The sequence below is a fragment of the Ochlerotatus camptorhynchus genome, unplaced genomic scaffold (genome assembly GCF_037179485.1).
Source record: "Ochlerotatus camptorhynchus isolate MF236.1 unplaced genomic scaffold, CSIRO-AGI_Acam_v1.1 ptg000262l, whole genome shotgun sequence".
Taxonomy (NCBI): domain Eukaryota; kingdom Metazoa; phylum Arthropoda; class Insecta; order Diptera; family Culicidae; genus Ochlerotatus; species Ochlerotatus camptorhynchus.
In genome coordinates, this window is record NW_027040752.1 from 610,591 (window position 1) to 633,220 (window position 22,630).

Genomic DNA, 22,630 nt, shown 5'->3' on the forward strand with positions numbered 1-22,630 from the left:
TTCGTTTAATCAATCACCCTTGTAGTGACGTAGTGACGAGATTGTTTCAATCGGCGCTTACATATGAAATTTAATGTGGATTATAGAATTTTTTGTATGTTACCAAAATTTATGAATGGTTTGCCACTAAATGTTGAGATAATTTATTGATTATTGAATTATCACACTGTATACCATGAAAAAGCAGCCTGTTTGTGAGTTTTTGCCTGTTTTCAAGTAAGGAGCTATCATAAAAAACAAATCGCCAGTATTTCCCGGCAACTTCACAAATAAATAAAATCAAACAAAATCATCATGCAGAACTAGCTAGGATTTGTTTTACTTCATATTTCACAAAATTGCTTTCGAGTGTTATGACATCGTCTCCCGCAAAGTTTACATTTTTCCCTCTACCAACACATAGGAGAAATGGCTCTAAGATTGGGCCCATCGCTAAAAATCTGCTATTTATCAATTGTATCTAGATGAACGCGTCATTGGGATGTTATTAATGGATATTTTTGGTTGCTATTGAAAATTTAGTCGATTGCTGAATTTATTTATGGGCCCAAATTAGGGACACTTAGGCCGACATTACAAACATTTCCCCTACATCAGGGCTAGATAGATCTCCACAGCATCTATAGAATCCACGCAATTTCAAAAAAACCAAAATGCACAGTATTATGAAAAGAGGTCAGGTTTCGACCAATAGCAGATAAATTTTAATTCTAAACAAGCCAAACGGTATCTACCAATCTGCTAAAATGAACACTTTGTTAATTTTCAATAGGTCACTATTGAAAATACCAAATGTCCAACTGTTGCAATGGTGATCCAAATTATCACCGAATGTCTGAAAACAGCGCATTCCCGAACACAGACTTAAAAATCGAATTCGATGCGGTCCCACTAAACGGTGCTCATTCAATCACCGTAAGTGGTGGTGTCCCGTCCAGCAGCAGCAGAAGTAGCAGCAGCAGCAGCAGCAGCTTTCAACAATAACAACAACAAAAGGCTGCCTGCAAGCAGCGAGCTGCAGAGCTCATATGAGCAACCATAGAGAAGGAGGAAGAAGTCCCACCGCTAGGCTAGGATCGGAATCAGTAGCTCGTCGTGCTCAGCTCAGCATTACTCAACCATCACTACAAAACTGTCCTTTTCAGGACCACCATAAATTTGTTAAAAGTATTATTTGGACATTTGTCAAGGTTATCAGTTCCCGCAAGCAGCTAGCTATCAAGGCTCAACCTGGTCTCTATAGAAGGTGTGGAATTGTAGGCCCGAATGTATTGGTGAGATTAATCATCGTCCGACCATTTTCCAGAACACGCTGGTAGAAAGTGTTAAAAATCCATATAGAATTTGAGAGAAGTGGGAATAATTTGCTTTGGGTGTATAATTGAATACACTTTAATACCAAAATGCACAAAACTTAAAAATTCATAAATAACAAAAAATTCAAAATACACCTTTTAAAGTCGGGTAGATGAATCGAAAATACGCAAGTTGACAGTCCCTTGGATTCTCTTCATCAACTTTCTCTTTGAAATAAATACTACAAATTTGATACGCTTACAAATAAAAAACGGAAAGAGTTAAGATATTTGATGATTGATCAATTAACAGAACTTAATGTTCACATTTGTTCCGTCCACTAGCGGCCCTACGTCAAGCTTCCGTTTGTGCCCCTAGGCACAGACCCTTCTACTTTTTTTTGAGATCAATCCATTTATCGGGCCTCTACTTTTACGTACTTCATCCTACGACTCATAAATTTACGATATATCTTGTGAGATCCATCCCGATTTCTCCAGGTCTCACCAACTCTCTGAGGGCCATCCCGATAATGTCGGGCCTCAATTCGGATTCTTCTGAACCTTGTAAGATTCATCCCGATTTCTGCGGGTCTCTCGTGATTCATTGAGGGCCATCCCGAATCTGCATCGGGTCTCAATACAGAATCTTGCAATGCTCATCCCTTACACTTCGGGTCTTGCTTATTAAATTGAGGGTCATCCCGAGACTAACGGGCCTCAGTTCAGATTACTTTGAATCCTGTAATATTCATCCTGGTTTCACGGGTCTCATAAAATATAGTTGAGGGCCATCCCGACTGTTTCGGGCCTCAAATAATGTAAAATTTATGATGGTAGGTTCCGTATACTCCAAAATTTCCTCGAAAAAATTGGTTCAATCAGATTTCTTTTTATACTTTATTTTATACGTACCATGGAGAACGCCATTATTTTGATAATAATCCGTAAAAACTCCGCTCGGTTCCAAACTTTTCCGCTGCAAAAATTGCTAGATTTTTTTGAACAGTTTTTTCTCCTGTCGTCGCCAAAATAACATCTGTTGGAAACAGAATGAATATGTATTTATTCCAATGATGACAAGATCCTATACTATAATCAAAGATCCTACAGTCTGTGGACGTCGGCGTTTTCCCATCCTGTCGGAAGCTAGCGCACATGTTTCCAGTACACAAGAAGGGCAACAAACAGGCCGTTGGCAACTACCGTGGCATCACTACGCTTTGCGATGTTGCTAAATTGTTCGAACTTGTATATTAGTATAGACCAGCATGGGTTCATGGCTGGTCGCTCCAGTGCCACTAACTTGCTGCGCCTTACTTCCTACATCTCTAACAGTATGTCGGATCGTACTCAGACGGATGTCATTTATACTGACTTATCTGCAGCCGTCGATAAATTGAATGACGGCATATCAAACGCAAAACTGGACAGGCTTGGTATCCACGGCTGCTTTTTGCTATGGTTTCAGTCATATCTCGCGATCGCTATCTTACGGTTGTCATTGGTGATCACCAGTCCCGTATTAATGTTAATGGGGATGTCTATGTCATATAATGTCCATGAAATTAACCAACTCTGGCGAAGACAGATTTTTGAAAATCAATAATTTTTATTTTGTTTGCTATGAGCGACAACAAATTTGAGGGATTATTCTAATCGCAGTAGTCTGCTTTAGCGCGGAATGCGCAATACCACTTCTATGTTCAAACTCGATCGAAAAAGAGAGATAATGTGCGGCTGCTGCTTAGTAGGCTGGAAATTAGATCTGACCCTTAGTATTATTTTTAAGACCCTGACTGGATGTGAGTTAACTCAAAGTGGAAGTCACCATCGCTTCCATCGGACACTCAGTCTTCGACACAGATCGAAAGCGAGCGAAATCCCAAAGATAAATTAAACCAGAAAAATCCATGGAAAACTTTCACCAGCAGGCTCATAGGCTCATCATGTGATCTCACGCTGTACAAACCAACCTACACACACACACACACACACACACACACATACATACACTGTTTCGTTGTTTCTGCGACTAATTGGAAAACTGTGTTGCATCTAATTTCCCCCAACAATGTTAACACAGCATTCATTCACGACGGACAAGGAGGTGTTGTTCGCGAGATTCCTGCCACGTATCCGACATGTCATGCTGTGTATGTGAACGTGTGTGTGTGTGTGTTTGTGATTGGTTTGTGCGTGGTGTACGTACACAAACAGCCGGGGCCAATTGATTCGCGCTTGCAAAGGATCATTAATTATTACCCAAAGCTGAGATTGCTCGAAACCGACGGCAGTTCCGAGGGAAGTTGGATTGATGTGCGTTTGAGCGCTTCTTTGGGTAGTGCTTGTTGTGCGAAGGGGGAAGGAACCGGCTTAAGAAGGATAATTATTGCTTGTTCACATGTGTCACACAGTTTGCGGCTCCTTCAGGTCACTGGATTCCATAGAGAAAACGGAGTGGACAAATGGGAGCTCCGCTGTCGGAGGGGGCCGATTTTCTGTGCTCGACAGGTCCCATGAAAGGCAATCAACTAATTGATAGCGCTGTTGACTGGGCAATCGTCGTAGAAATAGGATTATGCGGTCCTGATCCGTTTGATGCAATTTAAAGTCAAGAAAGCAAGGGCGACTCCGACGTAGAACAAGCAGTTGATGCATTCTATCAAATTATTTATGAGATTTTAGAATAAACTTCATAGGCACGCAAAAGAAAAAAAAAAACTACAAGGGACAGCCCTATGGGGTTGTACGCAATGGTGACGTAGGGCTATGTGGTCTTATATAATAAATCTTATTTATCCCTATGTTTAACTCTTTAGTATGACGCGCTTGACATAGATGGCCCACAACAACTCATGAAGAGCTACTGATTCAGATCAATAGCGGTGCGACTTCTTCCTTTTTCTATGGATGCTCATGTTGTAGTTTGGTAATTTTTATATTTTGATTTTTTGTTCTATTTACTATCGTACAGAATTGACGTAGGGGAGAATGGTATACAACGCACCCCCTGGGCAGAACGCACCAGCTGACTTTCATTTGTGTTTTTCATGGCTTTTACGTAACTTTTTTGTTGTCTTAACAAGCAGAACATCTAGCATTGCATCTGAACTCAAAATCCTGCATGAAAAATCCTAGAATTGGATTAAAAATTCCAAGAAAAACTCAAAATAAAATGAAAAAGTGCGTCTTACCCCGGGGGTGCGTTATGTACTGTTCTCCCCTACAAGCAGAAGCAATACTTTTGTGCGCGGAATCTGACAAAATATTGCCTGGAGCCAATGCCCATGATTGTGCTGGGTAATTTTAATATGGACCTCATGCATGAAGGGAACTTGAAGTTCGTCGAGTTCATGAAGAAATATTTGCACCTGGACATGGCTTTAAATTCTTCGGAGGCAACTAGTGTTGATGGATCGTACGTGGACTTAATTTTTGTTCGCAACGTTTGCCTTGACAGTAAAAAGTGTAACTCTTACACTTCAAACCATCGCCCAATTTTGTCACTTTTCGAGTTGTAGGCTTTTAACTCAGGGCATTTATCATCGTTGCCAATCTGAACCGTACCGGAGTGTGAGCCAACAGCAAAGCCATGCTGCGTTCATCAGAACTCATCTGACAAATCAACGGCCCTTTTCAGGGTCACATAAATTTTCTGGCTTAAAATTTGAATTTCTATCTTCTCAATGTAATTCTTTAATGCATTCAAGGTTGCAAAGACTCATTTCAGCTAAAATAATGTTTTTCGGAATAATAAAACCAAAAGATGGTATGATGGCATGTTTTACTTGTAACTTACAAGAAGAGGTTACAAAGTATGCGTTGGAAACATAAAAACTGTAAATTTTGCTTTCTATGAGTCACAATCAGCGATTTTCGGATCGCTGAGTGAGTGAGTGAGTGAGTGAGTGAGTTTGTGAAAAATCGCTGTTTGTGACTCTCATGAAGTGAAATAAACAGGTTTAATATGTCAAACACATTCTTTGCAACCTCTTCTTGTATCCTACCAATTCAAAATTTGATCATGGCATCTAATTATTTCATAATTTAGAAAAACATTGTTTTAGCTGAAATGAGTCTTTGCAACCTTGAATGCATTACGTGTAAATATTTACATCATTGATAAATCTCAGGTATTCATGACTTTTAGATCTTTGAAAACAACGCGAATGAAGAATCTGTCATGATTGCCTGCGTTTTGTCAAAAAATGTAAATATTTATGCTGTATGCAGCAAAGAATAGGCAGTCCTGCAGTTTTGTGTCAACCACTATAAATACTTCTTTTAACGGCTACTGCTGGACACGGGTTGACCCGTTGGTTGGAAAGGCAGCGAGCTTCGCTACGAGAAATGGGCACTCAGAGAGTCGGGCCCAGTTGATTCAGGATTGGTTGCTACCATTTTGCTGGTTTCAAGAACTTGTGTCATGCCAAGTTTAGTAGAAAAGTAGAATTCCTAAACCATATCTTTTGAAATTAGTTACTGGCCCATTTCTGATAAATAGGGAAAACGATCGTAGCTAACTGTCGCGTGGCGTCTTCAGATAGGTAACAGCGTCACGAATGACGTTTTCCAACAACACTTTCAGCACATCTCGGGTTTCCTCGTATCTCAGACCGGAGATATGCATTATCAATACGATCCTGCCGACAATCTTGGAATTGACGATGACGCTTGCTCCTCCTTCGCCGAGTCCTGCTTTGCCTCCCTTGCCTCGTCTAGGCAATGTGCAAGCTGCCGGTTACGGTTAATTAACTGACCTGCTTCACGGTCTAACAAAGAATGATGCTTAGTTTGACTTTTTTTTTTACTTTAAATGATCTTTATTTCTTGTGTTGGTGTGGTTTACAAGTATGAATTTTCAAGTGACACAGATGCGTCTTTTCAACTTTAGTACATTTGAGATTTTAATTATTAATTACAGTTCCTAGTCCTATCAGGCCTGTTTAAGAGAATGACCACCTTGGTGGGAGTGGTTTGTTTTAAATTGAAAAAGGAAACTACTTATAACTACTGTTTACAACTACAACTACTATATACACCTAATCTACTATACACAAATTGCTTATCAAAGCATGTTCTGATAAAATACATTTTTGTGCAAATTTAGTCTTAATTTCATTAATTCTGGAATCTATTTTGGCAATGCCTGCCTCTTCGTGTAAATTTGTTATTCTAGTGTCGAAAGGACGATCAAGAACCATCCTCAGCACTCTATTCTGAGCGACCTGAATTTTGTTCCTGTGAGTCTGTGCACATGATTCCCACACCGGAGCTGCGTAGAGGATCGCAGGTGCTATTATTTGTTTGTAGACAGCCAGTTTGTTTACCCTTGAGAGGCGGGATCTGCGGCAGATCAGCGGATACAGACACCTAACCAAGGTAGAACACTTGTCTACAGTTTTCTCTACATGCGAACGGAAGAGGAGCTTTTCATCGAACAACATCCCGAGATAGGTTACTTCGGCGGACCACTCAACCCTTGTGTCATCCATAATTACAGTACAAGATGGAGCCGGTTTCAGTTTGGGCGATTGCCGATGGAGGAACATGATCGCTTATGTTTTGGAGGCATTGATTTTGATTTTCCACGTGGTGGCATAATCAGCAAAGGCGTTAAGGTATCGTTGAAGTTTGTTCGTTATTTCGCGAGGCATCCTTCCTTTGACGGCTATTGCGATATCATCTGCGAACAGGAAAAACACGCAACCGTCTCCGAGGGGAGGAATGTCGGAAGTGTAGATGCTGTAAAGCAACGGGCCCAACAGACTGCCTTGCAGGACTCCAGCTGGGATGGACAACGTGTCTGAAAGACAACCATTCAACGATACCTTAAACGACCTTTGCTGTAGGTAGTTACGGGTGATTTTAACCAGATGTAAAGGGAAGTTGAACTTACAAAGCTTGTACACAAGTCCGTCATGCCAAACATTGTCAAACGCCTTTTCAACGTCTAACAAGGCCATGGCTGTGGACTTGGATACAGCTTTGTTACTTCGGATGTTATTCATCATAGCTGGTGATTGGTGGAGTGCCCCTTTCTGAATCCAAACTGTTACCGAAGGAGAAAGTTGTTTTCCTCGACAAACTTATGCAAACGATTGAGAATCAGTTTCTCGAACAATTTGCTCAGCGCTGAAAGGAGGCTGATTGGTCTGTAGCTTGAAGACAATGTTGGATCCTTACCGGGTTTGCGGATTGGTATGATTTTTGCTACTTTCCAGATGCTTGGAAAGTAGTGCAGTTCCAAACATCTGTTGAAGATAGCGGTTAGGAGAGACTGCACTTTCATGCTGAGTCTCTTCAAGATCAAGTTGAATACACCGTCAAACCCGGGAACCTTCATGTTCTTGATGCATTTCAGCGCTGAGCAAATCTGTTGTACTGTAATCATATCCGCCGGAGGCACGACACAAGGGGAGACATCTAAGTTTTGAACGCATTGCGCAACCTGATCTTCGAGCGGACTTTGGATAGTCGAGCCAAGCAAATGCGATGAAGCGACATGCTCGCCGATCGCATTTGCTTTCTCCTGTGGGGTGATTAAAAGCTGATCGTCATCATTTTCGACTCTGGAGGTGGAATGGGTTAGGGATGAGTTTTCAGGACCTTGGCAACCTTCCAGAATGGTCTGGAGCGGTCGTCCAGATTCTGGACAACACGCCCGAAACTTTCATTTCGGAGTGAGTCCATTCTGGAAGCAATCTGCTTGTTCAGATCGGCCATTTCACGGTTTTTGCCCAGATCTCCAGTCCTCTGAAACTGGCGTCTACGAACATTTCTCAGGCGAATCAGAAGTAGGGTGTGGGAATCAATGGCAATAAACTTACCCCTCACAGGAACTCGTCGGACGCACGCCTCGTCAGTCACCGTTATGGCTTGGTGGAGTCCCTCCAACGCTCGGTCGATGTCAAGTCTACCACGCGTCCAAACTGGGCCCAGTTTACGCGATGATAGTCCTTGCGCAGGCTTGAAGCAGGTGCCACGTTACAGCCCAGTTCAGCCACCACCGGTTGGTGGTCGGAGCTGAGTTCGTTCAAGGCTACCGGCTTGGACAAGCCGATATTTGTCAGGAACAGGTCTAGCGTCGATGGGTTGCCCGCCGGTGAGATAAATGTTGGCTCATCCAAAAATCAAACGGATTACAGCCCATGCTGTGAGTGGTCGAACAGCAGACGACCGTTTTGGTTCTGCCTGTAGTTCCGCCAGGCCTCATGGCGAGCGTTTAGATCTCCTCCAACTACGAAGCGGGAACCGTTACGGGTGATGATGGACATGTCCTTCTTGAATTTAGCCGCTAGTCCACTGCTGGCGGCACGCTGTCGAGGGCAGTAGACGGCGATGAACTGGACGTATCCAGTCGACGACTCCACCTCCACACCAAGGGCCTCGATGATAGAGGTGCGTATATGGGACAGAGTGTGGTATTTTATTCCTTTCTTGACGACGACCGCAACACCACCCCCCCTGGAGCTGGTGCGATCAAGCCGGATAATGTTGTGGTCAGGCAACCAGAAGCTGTCGCCGGACTTAAGATGGGTCTCGGTTAGAAGGCCCACGTCGATGCTGTGCTTGCGGAGGAAGTCGGCATGCTCAATCTCTTTTGCTCTTACACAGCAAGCATTCCAGGTGACGATAGTCACCGGCTTAGACACCATACTGGATGATGAACTTATCGAGCACTTGGATCTGTTTGGGCTTATTGCGGCACTTACGAAGAGCACCGGACATGTTGACGAAAATTTCCATCAGTTCATCCGCTGAGAACAGATAGGGTTTGTTGTTTTCCATTGTTGGTTATCTCCAGAATCCAGGGGGGATGGAGAGCTTTGGCCAGCAGAATCACCGGAAGTTGCTTGAGCGGAATGCACCCGCGAATTTGCTTGCTTTTGCTGGGGAGCACGAAGAGGCGGGAAATTCTCCTTCCGAAATTCCGGGACTTTGTCCTTCTTGCATCCTGGTTGGTTTTTAGTTGCCGCCTGTTTTCGGATGCGTTTGAAGTCCTCGCGTTTGGAGCACTATCTGTCGGAACCTTGATGAGCACCACCACAGTTGGTGTATTTTAACGCAACGGATCCATCCGCAGGGCAGTTGGAAGTGGCGTGTCTTGAGCGCAGTTGCTACAGCGTGGCTTAATGTTGCAGTTGCGAGTGCCGTGTCCAAAGTTCAGACGGTATGGCTCCCATCGTACGATTATGGAGTAGATTGAGCGGATAGCCTGCAGCGCATTCAGCGTCACCGTTCCCTTCTGGAAGTGCACCAGGAAAAGACAATCCGGCTACGTCTTCACGTTTTCGTCTCTCCTCGTCATCCGAAAGACAGCGATTGGGGCCTGCTTGTACCGGTCCTTGAGTTCTTCTTCGATCGCCTTGGGATCAACATCCGGTAGACCCCTGATGACTACCTTGAAGGGCTTTTCACCGGGGATGTCGTGCGTGAAGTATTCCGCATTGGAATCCTTCAGGAATTTGACGGCGATTTCGTATTCCGCTTTCGTCCGGAGCATCACCTTAGATCCGATCCTGCTGATCTTGTACTCATCTACGATGCCTAGCGATGCAAAATCGCCAATGAGCGTTTTGAGTGGCACTACCTTCACCACCAGTGGAGGAAGCTTGACTTTCACCGTACTCGGGCCGGCAGAATTCTCGGTTTCGACGGCGTCGCTGAAATCACCGATGTCGCTGGCGTTCGTCGCGGTAACATCATCGCGTCCACTAATTCCATCGGACTGTCCTTGATTCTTCTTCCTCTGTTTCGTCCGCTTCACTGGGACTGGGTTGGCATTCCCAACATCGGTGGGAAGAGTAGCGTACCTATTTGAGGTAGATACCGAGCTACCTTCACCACTGTTCTTCTTCTCCGCTTGGTCACGAAGTCTGCTCCGAGAGCGCTGTCTTCCCATCACGTGATGCCACCAAAACTACTGACGACGTGACGTGCAGTATATCAGCGAACATTTGTAACTAACTATAGGTTTATCGAACAACTCGACAGAGCGAGCAAATACCGAACTGTACTGCTTGACGTTCAAGCAGCGAATCCATCAAAACAAAACATGATGAGCAGAGGCAGGAGAGCAGCGCTGATTTATATCTTTTCAGGTTCAAGCAGAATGATGTGCAACCAAGTGGTATTCGTTGATGATGACTGGGTTTGGGAAAAAGGCTTATTTCATGAAAACAGTGATACAATTATCTTTTGTACATTTTCAAAAGAATTAATTACAGAAAAATTGGAAAAATATTTATTTCAGCAGGTTCTTAATGTAATATCATATCGATTGGCGTATTTGGATTTTAATTTTATCTATAAATGACAAAGTTACAAGCGTTTTTTTTTAACACATTTATTACACTTGTTTGAAACACAGTTTACACGTTTACATTTTCACAATTTAAAACAAAGTCTAGAGCTTGAACAGAAAAAACATTTTCGGCATCTAACACAAAGTTTACGTAACATATAAACAATTTTAGAGCCTTTCTCCTACTACTTCTTCGAATATTAATTAATTCAGGAATCAAGAAATCCCTAAATCCTACTCTTTTATCTAAGATTGTCTCCAATTTCAGACGAAGAAAGATCCATAAATCTCGAACATGAACACAACTGGAAAATTTATGTTCTAAATCCTCAGGAACGTTTGGACAGAACTGGCACATAGGACTGTCTTGTCGGTTAGTGCGGTGCAGTAAGTCTGCATGAGGTATTTTCCGGTTGACCAACAGGAAGAATGTGGATCTCTCAGCCGATGTAAGATGTTTGCTGTTGATATTATTCCATACTTTGCTCCATGCGATTCTTGGGTTTTCTTCAACAATTTTTGGGAGCTTCATCTTGTCGCGAAAGAAATTGTGTGTCCATCAGATGATGGGTTTCTTATGATCTGCTCTGGTATATAGGGCACTATTTTCCCTATATATTTTAAACAGGGATAGAGCGCTGGTATGGCCGCAATGTTTGGTGGATTTGCTATGTGTACTGAAAGATCTCGTGCGAACGGTGTGTGCTCAAGACTACAGCAGAATCTGTTCACCAGAAGTGATTTGCTTTTGTGCATGGGCAGATGAAGATTTAAGCCACCACAATTGAGAGGCAATGTAAGTTGCTCCATAGGAACTCTTGTAGGGAAACGCCCCCATATGAAGTATCCTATTTGCGATGTTATTCTTGCAATTGCAGAGTTAGGCATACTAAGAACTGAAGCCAAATACCACAAACGTGACGTAATGTACGTGTTTAGAACAATTACCTTCTGGTGCAGAGTCAGGTTTCTTGATTTGAACAACCACATAAGATGCGATGTTTTTCGAATGGCTTCTCCCCAGTTGAAATCAATAGTTTTCTTTAACGAGTTAAAGTAGGTAACACCAAGAACCTTAACTGATTCCTTGCTAACCGGCCACGCTGGTTGATGTTCTCCTCGTTGTCTTCCAATATTTACTGCTACCGTCTTGCTGGCGTTCAAAACTGCTCCTGAGCAGCTTCCGAAAGCCAAAAAAGCTTGTTTGACACGATCCAATTTATTATCATCGACGATAATAATCGAAATGTCGTCCGCATAGGCGACTACTAGCTCCATAGGGTCGTTGCAGATAGAAGTTAGTTTTTCCAGGAGGGGATGTAGGTATAGTACAAAAAGGTGCATACTAAGGGGATCACCTTGGCGTACGGACCGAAGGATAGGGAATTCAGGAGAGAGATTTCCGTTAATAAGTAACCGTGAACACGAGGTGGACATAATCTTCCCGAGAAGTGAAATAAATGAGGGATTTAAACGCATGCTCCGCATCACAACCAAGAGAAAACCGTGATCAACACGATCAAAAGCATGGTCAAGATCAAAGGATATTAGCTTGCCTGATTTCTTTTTGCAGTTGAGTTCAACTATTCGGTCTTTGATGGAATGTACCGCTTCGAATATATTCCTTTTCGAATTTGAGCACTTTTGGTTTGGAGTTAACAACCTGTTATCCTCCATTACTTTACTTAGTCTATGTTTCAAGATCCTTGCAAGTATTTTGTAATCGAAGTTTAATAGAGAGATTGGGCGATACGCTTTGATTGACTCCTCGGTGGTTTTTTTCTTACAAAGAACCACGACTCCTTGCACGAATTTTTCGTGCACGTTCTCTTGTAATGCTTCATTCAAAATCAAGTTCAATTGAGGGTGTATGATCTCGAAGGCCTTGAGGTAAAACTCCTTTGGCAGGCCGTCACTTCCGGGTGATTTCTTCGATGCGCTTGACTTGATGGCAAAGAATATGTCGGATGTTGTAATTTCATCCATCAAATGGTTGTTCGATTCCGAGTCAGCAGGAATTGTCCGATTGCATGGAAAATCCGTAGAAGGCTGTACGATCACTGCAGAGTATAGGTTCTTGAAATATTCAATAACATGATTCTCCACATCAGATGAATTAGTCAGCAATTGGTCTTGATGTCGAATAGACCTAATGGTGCTTTTCTTCTTTTTTTGAATTCTGTAACTAAGTTGAAAAGTTGACACTTTTTCGCCAGCAATAAACTTGTCCTTTAACCGCTCAAACGCCTTTGAAAATTGACTTTGCAGCTGCAACATTTTTGCTTTCACCTGGTTTACCTCGATTCTTCCGTTTGGATTTTGAAAACAATTGTCATAAGCAACTTTCAATTGACAATATAGTTGCTCATTTGTTGCATGAAACTCACGAAATTTTTCGTTAGTTTTCCAGCGAAAAAAACCACGTATTTTGGGCTTTGCAAAGTCAATCCACCACGTCATCCAGCTGTCATAGTTCCTTCTTTCGCGCAACCATCGATTCCATTTGCCTGAAAACTCCTCGAAGACCTCGTCTATGAGTACATGTGCACGAATAGACCAATAACTGTTTCCAAACGGTTTTCCCAAATCAGGCAAGCAACACCTTGTTTTGAAAGCTTTGTGATCAGAGAAGGACGTAACCAGATATTCTGACGAACGGAGATGCGGAACAAGGGCTGACGAGACGTACACTCTATCAAGTCGAGAAGCGGAATTAGGACGAATAAAACTAAACTCATTTTGATTAGCATGCAGAACATCCCAGGAATCAATGAGAGACATGCCATTAACAAAACTTTTGAGAGACAAACTATTGCTGTTTGCGCCAGTTGCATCTTTATTGTTCACGACGCAATTAAAGTCGCCACCTATGATCAGGTGTTCGGTTGAGTTCTGTAGGTAAAAGGGAAGAGAGTTTTGGAACAAAGATTCACGTGTAGAGTAGTTTTGTACACCCGAAGGGGCATATATATTACATATTGTTACAGAACTGCCTAATTTTACTGTCAAAATTCGACTATCGAGGCTGCGCTGCACGTTTGAGTAAGGAATGTGTGCTTTCAATGCAATGGCAGTCCCTCTTCTGGCAATGTCCACATTAGTAATGACATTGAAGCCTGGGATGCACAAATGAGAGTTTTCTACTTCTTGGAGGAGAACAATATCTAGGTCAGTCAGGCGAATAAACGAATACAACGATTGGATTTTGTTTGTATTGGATATAGTGTTGGTGTTAATACTACCTTTATTGTAGCTTGTTCGTGTAGGGCACATTTAGGTTACGGGGAGAATCAGATCTTCAAATTAGTGGCTGGGGTTGTCTGTGAAAGAGGAGAATTGGTCCGTTTTTTTTCGAACGGCCTCTTCCTCGCTTCACTGTTCGATATGGATTGTTTTCGCTGGCAGAGTCGTTACTTTCGCTTTCGGAAATCTCCATGGAAAGGGATAGGAGGGAAGGTGAAGCAGCCTGTCGTTGATTCAATGGGGTTTGGGATTGCGACGGAATCGCTGGAGTTTTGAAGGTACTTACATCACCAGAGCTAGTAGTTTTTTCGACATTTTGTTGAACATCACTGGTCCCCTCAGTTTTTGGCAGCTGTTGGGTGGATCGCTCTCCAGTTATCGTCTCCTGTTGTTGGTCTACGGTTGTTTCGTTGGTGATTGTTTTCCCCATTCCGTTTTGATCCATTTCGTGATCGTGCTCGGTTGTTTCCACGGCACTTGAAGTTGTGGTTGTTGGAATGATTGTGGTGCTGGTCGAGGGGGCGATGAGAGCATCTGATGAAACGGAGGAAACAATTTGCTGGCTTGGTCGTTCGAGCGTGTTGTCTATTGTATACGTCTCGTTGGTGGAGAAGAACCTCGGGAACGGAGGTGTTGGAACCAGTGGAGCTTCATTGTTCAACACAGCTGCAAAAGTGGCCAGTGATGAGCCAGTGTTTGCTCCTTGTGTGCTTGAACCTGGACCATTTGATGCTTGCGCTCGTTTCAAGCGGCTTTCGAGGTCAACCCTTTGTCCCAGCAGTTTTTTATTTTCCACGCATGTACTGCCTGGATGAGACTGATTCATGCAATGTCGACACGTTTGAGGCTGGTTTAGGTAAGTCACCAAAGTTTGTTCACCTTGGATGGTGATGAATGATCTGATGTGTCGCCGCAAGTTCATCTTGACGACCCAAACTCCTGAAGCAGTCCCTTTGCCGACAAAGTTTTCGCTCCAGCTTTGCTCTTTGGTGCTCAATACATCGCCGAACTGCTTCAAGGCAGCAATCATTTCGTCCTTCGTCACGTTTTCAGACAGGTCATGGACTTTAATTTCCACACCCCCATCATCCATCTGAAGTCGCACCTTGTACTTCTTTTTGTTCACCTCCAGCTCATGTCGTTCGTCATGTTGAATCACCGTGTCCTGTGCTGTTTTTAGGTCAATGCACTTGACATGCACGCAGTTTTGTGCGTGGTTCATCTGAAGACGCAGTACTTGGTCGAGTCGCAACCCGAGAGTTTGATACACAAACAAGTGTAGTTCTTCGAACGATGGACGCTTTGGTAGGACGAAGACGAAGGTATATTCACGAGTTCTCACAGATGTCATTGTCGCGGGTAGTGCATACGATATGCAGACAGCGAGATTGTCGTCAGTAATTGACGCTAAGCTTTTTCTCACACCGAAGTGTGGATAGAGTGAAACCGAAAACTATTTAACACGGAGCTCGATTACAGAACGTCTGGTCGCGGCGAGAGCTTGAACCTAACTGCGTTCAAAACCTAACACTCCTTCACCACACATATTTTTTGATTTGCACCCCAGTATAGTCGACAAAGACGTAGTTCTACGTCAAAAAAAAAAACAAATACCAAAGCACCAGTATGGTACAATAGACAGGTTTTAAATCATAAAAATAAGAAGCAGACCAACTGTGACCAACTGAATTCAGAACTGAACTGAAAACACGAAAAAATGCCGTAGAAATTCGTTGGCAGTACCGAAAATCTTCACCGAAATCGTGCGGAAGCTTCTCCACCGTGAACGCAAGAAAACCCTATCGAAATTCCCTGGAAGCACCGCTGGCAGCATCAGAAATCGCCACCGAAACCGTGTGGAACCTCTTCCACCAAGAACGCAAGCAAAATATCTTGAAAACCAAGGCTGTTAAAATGTTGACGCCTTTGTAAGAGTTTCATATATTTGTCTAATAAGCAATTTTGTCGATGACCCCAAATCTCCAGAAAGAATAACTAAAAATATACCTTTTGATTGGGAGTTTAGTACACGTTTAGTACAATCCTGTTTTGTTCAAACGATAAGGCTTTTTATATAAAAAAAATATTGCCAAAGACACAAAGTATCTCAAATTACTCGTTTCGGAGTTATTCATTTATTCCGCTAGATTGCATTCCTGTACAATTCCTGGGTTTAACCAGGCTCTCCAACGAGGACTGCTAGAAGTTCCACTCCACGCTAGCACCACTCACGGAAAACCATTTTTTAAAGAAGCTTTTGAAAGGCTCTTTGACCCACCTCGACCGATAGTCAGAAACTACAACGGCCAATCAAAGGTGGACCCTCTCAATATACACTCTCTACCACGACTGAAGTAATGTACTAAACTTTTAGCTTTTCAGCTGTGCAAACAGGGCAGCAATCAAGTCAATTTTGAAATTTTTGTCGATATTGTGAATTTTTCCCAAAAAAAAAGTTGCAGATACAGAAGAGATAAATCCGATCCAGCTTCACTTCAGCATTGCCCCAAACCTTAACTTTCCCTTTGAACATCAAAAGTATTCCAATAAATAGTGCTATCCGTTTTTTCGAATAAATTTCATCGACACACTTGGACCGAATGGGAACTGCTTGCCTTGACTCCATGCTGCTCTTCCACCGAAACAGCGGCAGCAAAGATACACTATGTTCGGCACAGCATCTGGCCAGCACGAATTTCCCCATGCCCTTGGGAGAAGCCAAGAATGTTTGAAAAATAAATTTAATTTCCAAATTCCATATTTATAACCAGGGACCACAACTCGGACGAAAATGGACACCGCTCTTCCGAGCTCCTCCTGGCCGGGAAGGCACAGACCAGATAAGGTATTTATTTCAGCTTCGACGAGTTTCTTCCACTGTTGGCTGCTGCAATTCGGCTTGGCAACAACTTTTATTCCCAGTGAAAAGTAATAGCCATGAAATTTTAATTTTCCTATCCTCCTGGCTGAGTTCTGGAGGTGCTGGAACTTACCACTGACCGGGGCCAGCTGGTGGGTATTAATCTTGCACATTGTTTGCGGCTCCGTATTTGGGAATTGAAATTGTTCCTGAATTGACTCTCCCTGTAGCTGCGAAAAGGTGTGAAAATGTGACAAGTCGACTGTCTGGGCAAATTATGTCGGGCTAAAAATAACCGGTCGGTTCATTCACAGAACCGACCGCACGGTGCATTGCCGGGTGGCATTTCGACAAGTTGGAAGCAACATATTTGCGAAAATGAGTTGATCCCCCCCCCTCTACAGCCGCACCGTCGTGTCGCGTCGGGACAGTAATTTTGATTGAAGTCAACATCGGTGTCGTCTGGCCAGGAAGTGTTTGATTGTGCGAGTAGTGAAGTTGCAGTTTTCGGGTGCGTGCTTAGTGAGCGCAGACGGGGAAGGAAGTCATCCCCGAGAGTCTAAGAGAAGCATAAACCGAAATAGACCGTCGAACACAAGTTGATGCTCGTTATGGAAAACTTCAGCTGACATCAAGCAGCGACTGGCGCTATTTTTAGAATTAATTAGCAAATCAATTTCCCATTTAATAAGAAGTGGGAATTTTCCGTTTTGCCCGTTCGTCATCGTCTTGCATAATTAGAAAATGATCAAAGATAGGTGGATCTGGTCGGGAAAGGGGGCGGGGTGATATCGATGATGGAAGGGACTGAATTTCTAATTTCTGTGCTGCTCGCCGGAAGTGATAGTTCACTGTCCGAGAGAGAGCGGGGCTTCTCCGGAAAAGTGCTGCTGATGTCTAATGACACGCAATGAGCTGCTGGCGAAGGTCTCGAGCAGTGTCGTTGGAGTGCGATTTGATGCTGAAAGATGGAATTAACCTCGCGGATGTAGAAACGTGTTTTCGCACATTCTCTTGGCTAGATAAATATTGATTTTCCTGTTTGTTTGGAGAATTAGGGATTTAGGTGATAGATTCCGCCGCCATATGTGTGATTCGACTCTTGCAGCATCAGCTGAAGCAGCGATCAGTTTTCCCATTATGATTAACCGACCGATCTGTTTTGAACGATTTTCAACTTTTTGGATCTTTTTCACGCCATTATCGATTGGAACGGAAATTTGAACGTTATAAAAATAGACCTGTGCGCCACCGTCCACGCCACCGCCACCGACACTTTATCACACGCCACAGTCGCCGACGTTTTTGAGATGGCGCGCCGCTGTGATGATTTTTGATACGCCACCGTGCACAAATTAATAATAGGTTTGTTCCGATGCGTTAGTTCATTAGCTATACCAAGGTGACTACATATTAGGTGACTATTCCCTAAGAAATTTTACAAGGAAACTTTTCTTGGGAGACCGCAAAACGATTCGATGCTTGTGGAAAAAGTTATTTAGCCATTACTGATTGGTAACCAAACGAACTGCTCATTATTCTTTTTTTTCTAGCAGCACTGCCAGTTGCCGCCTGCTGCTGTCTGCGCGAAGCAGTCACGTTGTATGGGGGTTCACTCAGCATGGAGGAAAGCCGATATCATGCGCAAAGAATCTTCGATTTTGATGAAACCTTACACAGGTTTCCGGTATAGTATTTACAACAATTATGTTTCACGGGGGTCATTTGGAAACAAGCGTGATTTTTCAAAAGGGTGTATTTGCTTTGGCATACAATTTATTCAAACCTTATCAGTCGATGTGCTGCTGCTCAGACTTCAATATTTCATCGGCTTCATTTTTCGGTGGTACTCCACAACTTGCAGTAGGTATTCGTGTTGTTCGAGATTCTTGGCGCCTTTCCGCCCTTTCCGCGACATCATTCACAACCCCAGGGCTTAAGCTCACTGAATTTTAAATCACTTTTTTGTTCAAAATCGAAAAAAAAAATCAACCAAAATCGGAGCAACCGAAAATTCCGGACCGTTATGGATGATCCGGAGCTGAGGACCTTAACTGAACCATGGAGAGACGGAATCATCACGTTTTGTAACGACCAGCTGTTGATTAAACAACAACGATCGAATTACGAAGAGCTCCTCGAATTGGTCGTAATGTTTTTGGGTGGAGTTCCTTCAAAATGATTAAGATTCCACAAGGCAGGTAGCCTCAGCCGTGCGAGGTGGGTGGGTCGCGAAACATACATTTTGAAATCGTGGATGTGCAGCAAAAACTTCGATGATCAGTCTCTTTGGAAGCATTACACAACGTGGCGCTTGCATTTTTCCATTCAAAAGTAGACATAGACGAAAAAGTAAAGATGGTAGCTGCTTTAAATGAACCAAAAAAATCGATCGAAAAATCCGGAAAACGACAAAATCTCATCGAGGATAAAGTTCCCGTCAGAGCAACTAACATCACTGACCATTCGACCCGTTCGGACTTTATTACTGAGGCTTTAAGAGAGTTTTTTACTGTAATGAACATCTCCACCGATTTTCTCGATGAAAACCCGGAACATTGGGATTTAAATCAAGATTATCTGAGAGGTAAGTAAATAAAACCAATCATCAAGATCAAAGTTATTTTTTGTTGATGTGTCATGTTCATGAAAATGAATGATATATTTTCATAAACATTGTTTCGATTTTAAGCAAAAAAGTGCTTTAAAGTTATTGAAAGTGACTTAACAGCGCAGCAGCGAGTTCAAGCTCTTGGGGTTGTGGATAATGTCACGGAAAGGGCGGAAAGGCGCCAAGAATCCCGAACAACATGAATACCTACTGCAAGTTGTGAAGTACCACCGCAACTGATTTGACTGATTTGCTACATTTTAAAAATGAAATTGATGTTTTCTACAATTGTGGCGATAAAAGTCTGCTGGATATTAATGTTAAAAAATGCAATATTATATCATATTCCAGAAAACACACTACTCTAGATTTTACATGTACTCTAGAAAACCAGCTGGTCAGTTTTCTTCAGGATGTCGTGTTGAGCGGTTGTTTGTGTTGATTCGTGCAACGAAAGTCAATGTGTAGTGCATAAAGTGTTTTGTAGAAAATGATTTCATTCCGTAATGAGGAAAGTTTTTTTTTTTTTTTTGCGGTGTTTGAGACCTCAGTTTTAACAAAGGAAACAAAATTAAAATGGTGATTGAAGCACCAAGTGTTGTAATTTTTTTAATGCCCGTTAAACGACAAATTGGTCAGAAGATGACGAAGCAACGAACAAAATGGTGTCCGAGGCAAATAGGTTTGTGGTGTGAGTGATAGTTTTCTGCAAACCAAAGCGACGACCTGCTGAATCTTGCATTCAAAATAGCATCATACCTGAGCTTTTGTTACTGGGATGCCAGAACACCGGAGGATTACAGAAGATAAGTTTTTTGTTAATTCAATTCATTGAAATATTCTTCAGTCACTGATATTTATTGAAATTATTGTGTGCCAATCGTCCATTTAAATAACTTATTTTTCAGTGAGGATGACTGGTTTGCTAAATTTAGCTATTTTAACCGATTTATTTGTTCCACATGCTAGCAATTTATGATCGATTCGGTTTCAGCTGACAACATTGTCCATCCTTCATTTTGTCTGCTCATTGTAAGCTGCTTCAAGTATATTCTTCTTTAAATGTCGTTAAGCTATCTGCCAACAGATGGCCTAGGGTGAACTAATGCTTTTTCGAAAGAGCGATTCACATACACTGCCGTTGAATAATACTCAGTGACGCGGGTTGTAGGGTGTACGGCAAGTGAATTTGGCTCATGTTTGCGTCCCGTTCACTCGGGTTCGCGGAGGCGTGGAATGGGTATTAATGGGAGATATTTACTCATATTTGAGTGGAGATTTACTCATTCTGTGGATGTCCTGCGCTTTTGCGAGTTTGCATGGGCTCGGATATGAGTCGGATTAATTTGCCGTGTATGTTGTTGTATATTTTTATTTTTGGTGGGTTTTTCTTATATATAAGAAAGTAAGAAAAAAGTACCCAACGGAAAGTTCACTGTTACCTACTTTTGACTAGTTTGTCTCCTTTTCTCCTTCTAATGTTGTCAAAAACGGAGGAGTAAACCCACCCAACAGGGGTAGTAAAGTGTGGGAACCCAACGTTGAGTATAACCATATTTATCTACTGTTGGGTACAACTAACTTACTTTTGGTTAAAAAGTCAGTGGAAAATTCCATACGAACTGCACACAAGTAAATGAAAATTACTTTGACCAGCTTTACCTACTTTTGGGTTCCTGCACTATAGTGACGAGATGAGTGAAAAGAACTTAATTTTGGGTACTTTTTTCTAACCGTGTAGATATTTACTCATGTATAATCGATTTGTGAATTATAATTCGACAGTGAGCATTCATAAGGGCGTATACGCGATGATCGATTCTCTTCATTGATTTTCTCTTTGCATTGCTACAGCTAAGCGAAACAATTTTCTAGAATTCGTTCAATGCAGAGTTGTAACAGGTTGTATTGGCTATCAAAAGCAACAGCAAACGCACCGAGAAATGTTATTTCTAGCGAGTTATTAACAAAAAAGAAAATCGACGAAGAGAATCGATCATCGCGTTTACGCCCTTATGCATGCTCACTGTCGAATTTTTCTCTGTTTATGGGGCTTACTCAGAACTCTGAGCCTCATTGGTCGTGACCCATGTGTTGACAGGTGCGATATTTGACCAGGTGTGGAAGCCGCCTACCCAGTCATTCGATTGCCGTTAATGATGACAGTCGATGTCCGTTGGTGATTGGCGCTGGATTGCGGAGCGAAGTTCAACGTCCGGAGTCAAGAATGAGAAGAATTAATTAATTAATTTAACTTTATTAGGGAGGCTTTCAGCCTTAGGCTGGTTCGCCTCCAATGAATGAGAAGAAAAGGGACCTTCCTTTTCACGGCGGCAGAACTGGATTTGCATGGAAGGGGAGAAGATAGCGACGTGATCTTGCTCGGTCACTGAGTGAGATTCAGCGGCCCACAGCAGTTTGATATAAATAAAAGGATTTCTGGTAGTCAAGTAAGGGGCTGCCCATATGCAATGCGGTTCTAAGCAGTTTTAGACCCCCATTCCTCCCCTCCCCTAATCATCCATATTCATTTTCATATAGTTGTATAAAGCATTTGTGGAAAATATCCACTAAAAGAGTGTTTTTGCTTAAAACAAATTTGATATACCTAGTATAATTTTCTTATTTTTTCATAACATTGCGACATAATTATTTAGACAGAACAACAACACAAGAATTATTTAGAGGTTTTCTAAACATATAAAAAATTTGCTTTATAGTACAGTACCCGTTCGATTTTGGTGCAATTATATTTTGGCAATCATTCGATTTTGGCACCGTGCCAAAATAGAACAAATTTTGAAAATAATGTATTTTTGCTCATTGTAATAACATTGTAATAACTTTTATGTCATAAAGATAATTAACGGCAGTCAAAAATCAACGAAATCATAAATTATGTTTCAAATAGAACCGTTAGATTTTATCAACACTAAATTTTCAGGCTTGTTACAAGAATCGAACGGGTACACTACTACTGTTCCACATTGCAGCAGATGCTAACATAACTAATTTAATTTATGTTCTTTTTCTATTTTATTATATAATTAATCCTTAATCAAGATTAAAATTAATAATTTTAAAATAGGCTAATCTTACATCATAATCCTTTTCAATATTGCAGCGGGTATCTCGTTTTGGTAGCTTAACTGTCTAGTATCTCTAGTCTAGTCTAGAATTGAGGTCTGAATCTTGGGTTGAAGGGAGTTTTCCTAAAAGTGTCTGGCTGAGGAAATGTGGAAAAATGCTATATTAATATTTCAGAAAAGTTAATTTTTTTGTTGCCGGGGACAAGTATCGATGCATCTTTA